General features: G+C 32.2%; 1 pseudogene; it reads right to left on the bottom strand.

The window, feature by feature from the left end:
- Window positions 1-2823: 2823 nt before the first annotated feature.
- Window positions 2824-4303, bottom strand: LOC149166228 (uncharacterized; annotated as a pseudogene).
- Window positions 4304-7874: the final 3571 nt, after the last annotated feature.

Here is a 7874-nt window from a genome sequence, read left to right as displayed (position 1 = left end):
AACTAATGGTAAGTGAATAATTTCTTAGTGTATTAACAATATTAAATAATAGTTATGATCATTACAATTATATATATATATATATATATATATATATATATATATATATATATTTTTATTCAAATGGTCCTAGTATATTATTAGATATGAGTTGATGTCCCCTGGATCTAACAAATTCATCAACCTTATATGATCATAAGTTTTTCATTTCAATCAAATTTTTTAATATATATTTAAACTAAAATAAATTATTTAATAAAATTTTAGAATTTTATATTATATCAATTAGAATTAAATCAATTTATAAAATATAACTTTTCACAAAAATTGAAATTTAACTCGTTCCATTTTAATAAGAAATTTTAATATATATTTAAATTAAAATAAATTAAAATTATTTAATAAAAATAAAAATAAATTATATTTTAATTTTATAATTTTACTAATATTCTGTTTTCTAAACTATCTGGAAATTTCTACTTTTCCATATATTATATTCCCATTCTATTTATTTATACTACGTAAATATGTAAAATTGTAGCTGTAACATTAAAAAGCAACCGACTGTCGATTATTCATTGAAAAAATAATATTTGATAATGAACCCGATGCATTTATCTATGCACACGTTTTATTCGATATATAATTTTATATTATATATTTTAAATTTATTTAGTTCGATGCAAATTGTCTTCTCATAAATCTCAAAATCAATCTAAGTATCAAAAGTGTAATGATTAATAATTATTCTTAAATGTGTAAAGATATACTGAAAGAATAGAAGATTTTAGAAGGTCATCTTGAAAAACTAAATCACTAACACATTTTTGACAATATGAATCTTTTTTTTAGAAATGAAGTTTCCATCCATCTTTAACATATCAAAGTCAATCTTTTTTATCATAGCTTCAGTTGCATCCTTTGCCCCTATTCTACTGATATCATTTGCACTCAGATCAAGTTCTTTCAAGTATTCATGACCTTCCATAAGGGCTTTCTAGAGTCCATACTACAACAAACCCCTCATTCGTGTGTTCCTTATCTAATGCAATAAATTTTAAATATTTTTTTTAGAGCCAAGACACTCTACTAGAGCTTGAACTACTTTCTTAGTTTAGTTAGTTACAAAAAAGACACACTTTTTAAACATGATAACATGTTTTTTATTAGCTAGGATGTCTAATACAGGAGCATCCCTATGGCTTTAGTAAGCCTATATGCATGGAAATATTTTCAATTTTGTTTTGGTTTTAATCGAGGTTACTAACTAAATTTATGTTAAGCTTAGAATGTGACAAGCATAATGTATTCATCTTCCTGCAATCAAAATGGAGCGAGGTCACTGATGGCAACCAAAGAAGCCATTATCAAATATGGTTATTTTGATCTCTTTGAAATTATTCTTTATAATGATGAAATCTTGAATTATGTTAGTTTAGATTTGTAATTGAGTGATGTTTTAACATGACCCAATTATATTAAAACACAACATGACCCAAATGACTTTAAAAAAACTACAGATAAAATTTTGGAGAACCCAATTTAGTAAAATGCAATGAACCAAAACTAATGGAAGAAAACGTATGTACAAAATGACGGAAACACCAACTCAGTAAAATGACATGAACCAAAACAAAAATAATTTATTATTAGAAATTTAACTTAAATATTGTTGGGTTCCATTGCCTAATCACTTGTGTAAACCCAACACCGACATAACTTAACTCGGGAAAATGCAATACACCAAGATGTTAAGCATTTATTATCAAAAAATTATTATCATCATAAATTTCCCTTTATAATTTATATATAGTTTTGGGTTTGATGGCTTGATAAAACAAGTTTAATTTTCTCACAGTTGTGTTGTAGCTTGAACGAAAAAAACCCTACTCTAAAATTGTTCACATTTTTAAATATCTTTTCCAAAAATTCTACTAACAGTGGTACAACTTTAATATTGTAGACATGTTTTTTTGAACTTTTCCCATGCTAAGGAAGCCATAGACATTAAATGGATCACACGGAGCATTAGGGGAATTATGAGATCTAAAATGGGCCTCCTAAGAAAAATGCACAACCAAAATAAACTTTATTTAGAACCAATAGGATTCAAGATGATGATGTCAACCATGGGGACAATTCACCATTTTTGGAGTAAAAAAAGTAAAAATAATAATAAAATAATAAAACTATTTTTTCAACTCATATTTTAAACTTATCTCCCTAATGTTTTACTCAAATTTCAAGCGAGAGTACTTGTCGAATGAAAAATTTAATTCCTCATCCAAGGAGTACCCATGTTGCATACTTTCGATGGACACTGCTACACGAAAAATGAGAAATACATGAAAAAACATGATTGTAATCATGTTTTTAATGTATTTCTCATTTTTCGTATAGCAGGGCCCATCGAAAGCACGCAACATGGGTACACCTTGGATAAGGAATCCAATTCTGCTTCCAATGAATGTTGCTGCTCGAAATTTGAGTAAACCCATAAGGAGATAAGTTGAAAATATGAGAAAAAAAATAGTTTTTCCTTTTTTCCCTCTAAAATTTGATGATGTAATCTAATCTTATTTTATTATTTCCACTATTATTTTATAATTACCTTAGGATATCCATTTTAGATCTCAAAATTCCCCTAATGCATGTTGGTTTGTACCTAGAAAAGGAAAGAAAGTAATACTATCAAATTATTCATATTTTTAAATCTACTTTTCAAAAATGCTACTTCAGCTGTATAACCTTAATATTGCAAGCACGTTTTTGTGAACTGTTCTCATGCTAAAGAAGCCATAGAAATTATACTTAGCAACATTCTCACTCAATGTGAAACTCCTTTACCAGAAGTTTTCCAGCTAAAGGAAAAATACACTAAAATGAAAAATAGTACATAAGAAAAGAAATATTGAAGATTTTGACGAACTATGGCAACTTTCATCAATCTTTTCGAGTGAGAAAAGCTCACTCGATTTCTTCTTGCCAATGACTAAATTTCTAGCTTTCCCTTTGCGGTAAACATCCTGGAGAATTGAAGAGAATTCAACATTTGAATGAACATACTCTTCCAGGAAGCACTTTTCTGTCAACTCAATAATCCTTGGAAAACACGCCTCTCTTTTCAACACTTGGAATTGCTTAGACTTCATTGTCGCTAACACCATATATTGAGGAATCATCCTTGTATCCAAGTTGTTTCGAAATAGATTTGGATACTTAACAATATCATCCAATTGAAGTTCCACAGTTTTGACCAAAAAATCTACATTACGCTTCAATTTTTCCTCTGAAAGCATTGGAATCATTGTCCTCTGTCTTGCTAAATACAAAAGTTTTTGTTGAGAGAAACCTAAACTGCTTAAACACTGCCATTTTCGATATAGTTTCTCCTTGGCTACTTTGATATATGCACACAAAGCAATTTTATACATCTTTGACCCCTTTTTAACCCCTAAATCATGAGCTTATTAACCCCTAAATCATGAGCTTTGATCCTCTGAAACCATGACAAAATGGGGATGCCATGACACAATTTCTATACGCTTCCCCCTCAATCCCTAATTTTTTCAAATGAAAAATCGAAGACCTAAGATTCTGATCACTGATATTATAAGAAATGAGTTTGGATAGATGCTTTTCCTTCATGCAGCTCTTGAGGAGATTGAGCTTATACTATATGATTCTTTCAATGCTACAAAAGAAAATGCTAGGGTTGTAAAGGAACACCCTTCGAACCTAGGCATGGCTAGTAAAACCACAACCATTTAACAACTCCAAATTGTTTTCCACATTTTGACTCGATTTTACTCGAAGAAATTCATTGCGATGTCTAAAGGCTTTAGCAATTTCTTCAGGTGTCAAACCACATCTATCGATGATAAATTGAGTGAAAACACCCACATCTGGGTTTATGGATGGCGTTGCTATCTTAGTGCAGATATTAACGAATTTCAGGTGGGGTTTTGCAGTGAATGCAGGAGAGACATGACTAGTAACAATGGAGCATTGTTCTTTGTAAATAATTTGCATATACTATGAATAGACGTGGTCTCTGTGCAATAAAAGGTAGGGAAAACTCAATGGAAGAGGGAAAATTAACAATTACTTGGATAATGCCAGAGGAATCGATCTTGGGTGCCTGAGGTGCATAAAACTCGAAGCTTGGAGAAAGGATGCATAAAATAGAGAAAATGATTTGAAAACAAGTAGAAAGCATACCACAACAAACCGCTAGGGATTCCAACATATAAAAGATAAATTCGTGATTAAATCCATTGAAGGCTCTGATATAGCGATCCATCCTCCCATTGCCATCATTATTTTTTTCAGCTCGGGAGAATAGGTTGTACCCTTGATAAACCCTAAACCAAATAGAGGAGGATACTTAAGAGAAAAACTCAAATTCCAAGTTTCCTTGCCCCTATCATCCTTTGCTTTCTACTTTCCTTGTTTATGTGTTGCAAACTAAGGTCATATTCAATAAACTAACCAACTTTAAAAAGCGTTTCAAGTTCTTCATCCTCTCAAACTAAACCACATCTCCCATTGTCCGACAAATACATCGAGGAGGTGTATGGGTAGAAGGGATCTCCCTCATTGTATCATGCTTCATTCCATCAAAACATTTCACCACGTTAGCATTCACCACCATGCATATCCATTTTTGTGATTCATTTCTTCTCTTATTTCCTAGTGAAACAACGTGATTCACGTTGCCACGCGTTAAAAAGTTAAAAAATTATTAGTCGGAGAAGAAAAAAAATCGAAAGATCTTATTGGCCAAATCTGCATAGTAAAACTCATCATAAGAACACCTTTCGTGTAAATATAAAGTCCATAAACTAACATATTATAAAACTTTTAACAAATCTATAGGTAAATTCAAAAGAGACCATCATATCAAAAGCAACCTAGATATTATAAGGTGTAATAGATATAAATTCCATAAACTAACATATTATAAAGTTTTTAACAAATTCATAGGTAAATTCAAAAGAGATCATCATGTTTAGATTCTTAGACTTGGTCTTATAAGAGTTCCTCTGAGATTCATAGGCAAACATGTAATTACAATCTTGCTTTTACAACTTTTTGTATAACATGACATTAACTAAGTTATCTAGTTCTGTATGCATACATGAAAGTAAAATCAAAGTAAGACTTATTATTCTTAAGTTATTCAATCCAGAAAATAAAAAAAATTGATATGAATCCGCACAAAGATTTTATTGAAGAAATTTTAAGCTAGGAATCACTAAAGACCTCATGTTGTGTCCAACCTTCTCCAAAACTATATTTTAAGTTCATAGTTATTGATACACCTAACTAAGTTTTCTTTGAATTGAAATTACTAAGAAATTAAATATACATTAAATGTATATTTAAGACCTTCCAAGTTACACATAAAATATGGGTCCTAACTAACGCCATCAAATAACCGTAAGCAGTTTTTTTCTTTTTAAACCAATACTTCACCCAGGTGTGTAACTAGGTGTGTGTAGTAACTTGGTATGTGTGTTACAAGTTACTAAGGAAATGAATAGTAATGAAAAATTAGTAATGTAGAAATTTAAAAATTAATAACTATCTTGTGTTTTAATATAAATTTTATTGAAAACTAAATACAACATGGTTTTATTTTGCATCTTATGAGCATTGATATCTATGGGTTCCTGGTAGATCTAGAATTAAATCAAGAGTTAAGATGGATCTAGACTAGTATTATATAAAATTAAAATTGATATATTTTACAAAATTAATTTTTCTGTAAGTTATTTTCATTTTCTAGTTAGCCTTATTAAAACCCACCTAAACCAACTTGTCATATGTATTTAAAAAATTAAATACATATATAAAGAAATATATAAAATCATAAACATATTCTTAGTGGCATATTGCATTTGAAAATTCTAACTCCATAAATATACATTCCTTATTTTTCTTTTTACTATTCTCCTACTTTATGCTCTCTTTTGTAACCCCTTGTTGTCCATATTACTATTTTCTTTCTGCTAACTTCTTATCTCCTCTACTAATTTCTACCTATTACTCTATTTTAGTGTCTATTTTTATTCTATTACTCTTTCATGTTTTCTAGTTCATAATGCTTTCATTAACTTGCTTCTATAACAACACTTCTATTCTCTTACACATTCTAAGATTCCCTGTAAACCTACAGGATCCCCTGAAAACCTACAGGATGATCCTGTAGGAATTACAGTGGCTTCGGAATCCTAAAATGAGTAACCCTAGGGAAAGAAAATGACCTACGCATGTCAAAACAATAAAAAACCCTACATCACAACTCCATTACAATACCTCTCTCCACCATGATCACCCTTGCATCCATCATAAAAAAAAATTAGTTTTCAAAAATAAAAAATTCACAGCCTTCAAGAGAAAACACAGAAGAAAATGAAATAGGGAGCAGAAGGGAACAAAACCTGAGTGTACTTCTCATTATTCACACTCTTAGACCTCCTCTCTATCCATGTCATCATCCTAAAAGTCCCAGTAGAAGAAATGATTAAAAATTCTGAGGGAGAAGCAGCTATAGGACATCCTGTAGGAAATCCTGTGGCAGGTTATCCCACAGAATAAAAATCATGAGCAGCAGCAAGCTTCCAACATGAATATCTAAGGGTAGAAGAAGCTCCAGAGTAGCAGTGGCACCATCATCTTCAACACCAAGTTCTTGCACATCAAGGGAATCATCAGAGGGTAATAAAAAAGGAAGGAAAAATAGCATGCAGCCAACACACAGCAAGCACCTCATGTCTTCAACAAACTGCAGCAAGATATTAGCACCACAGGTAAGTATCTTGCTTCACTCTCTCATTTGCATAATGTACTCAAAATATGTAAAGTTTGTGAGTGAGTTGGTTTATAAGCGAAAGGTGGCTAGTTAACTTGGCCACCTTCGTTCAGTTAACAAAGACAAAACAGTTGGTCCTCCCACGCATGGCAGTAGTCATGTCAAAAAAGAGAGGAGGATCACAAAAGCAGTTAAAGCTATGGATGCCCGAATTTGGAGTTGATTAGGAGGAGAGGGGAATGATGAGGTGGTAGTGGGGACCAACGGTCCAAACATAGAAAAAAATTGTACCTCGACTGCCAGAACACCACCTCACTCAACTTGACCATAAGAGGAAATAATTGTTGATCCCCATGCACCCATACATTCATCTCCTTGAGGCTCACTCTAGCAAAATAACTCTCGTACCCAAGCAACCTATCGAAGAGAAAAATTCCATCTTTCTCCTATGCAGGACTTCCTACAGGATCACATAGGACTTCCTACAGGATTGCACAAGAATCCTACAGGATATAGTGAGATAGTCTACAAGATTGGCTGAGAGCAGTTTCAGAAGGGAAAACACAGGGGTTTGCTACAACAAACACCATGAGGAGGTAGGCTCTGCATTTCCTTCCATTTTTCCAAGTGAATAGAACATAAAAATCTCCTAGTTTGAGTGAATTTGATAGTTGCATAAAGGAATTGTCTCCTCAAGTATTTCATTCACATTTCCTCCTGCATTAAAATTTGTATCAGCCATCACGACTCTTCAAAATTCACCAAACAAAATGATAGGGGGTTTAATAGAAGGGATCCCATTAACACTGTGAGGATTCATCAACACCCTCCTGTGTTAGAAATCTTCACGAGGCATAATTGGATGGGGTATTTTGAGAAATTGAGGGAGTATGATGATGAAGTGGCCCGAGACTTTTCTCTCTCCCTCATTCCACTAACTAGAACCCATGCCACTATTGTGGTGAGAGGCCTCTCCATAGAGCTCACCCCTGAACTCATAAGTAGAATTACCACACTTCCCCTAGGAGTGCCTTGGAGAAAGGAAGACAAGGGAGAT

Source organism: Pinus tabuliformis, chromosome 5_1, assembly GCF_031772625.1.
Source record: "Pinus tabuliformis cultivar Carrire ecotype Pingquan chromosome 5_1, CPIR1, whole genome shotgun sequence".
Taxonomy (NCBI): domain Eukaryota; kingdom Viridiplantae; phylum Streptophyta; class Pinopsida; order Pinales; family Pinaceae; genus Pinus; species Pinus tabuliformis.
This window is presented reverse-complemented; position numbering and strand designations above follow the sequence as displayed.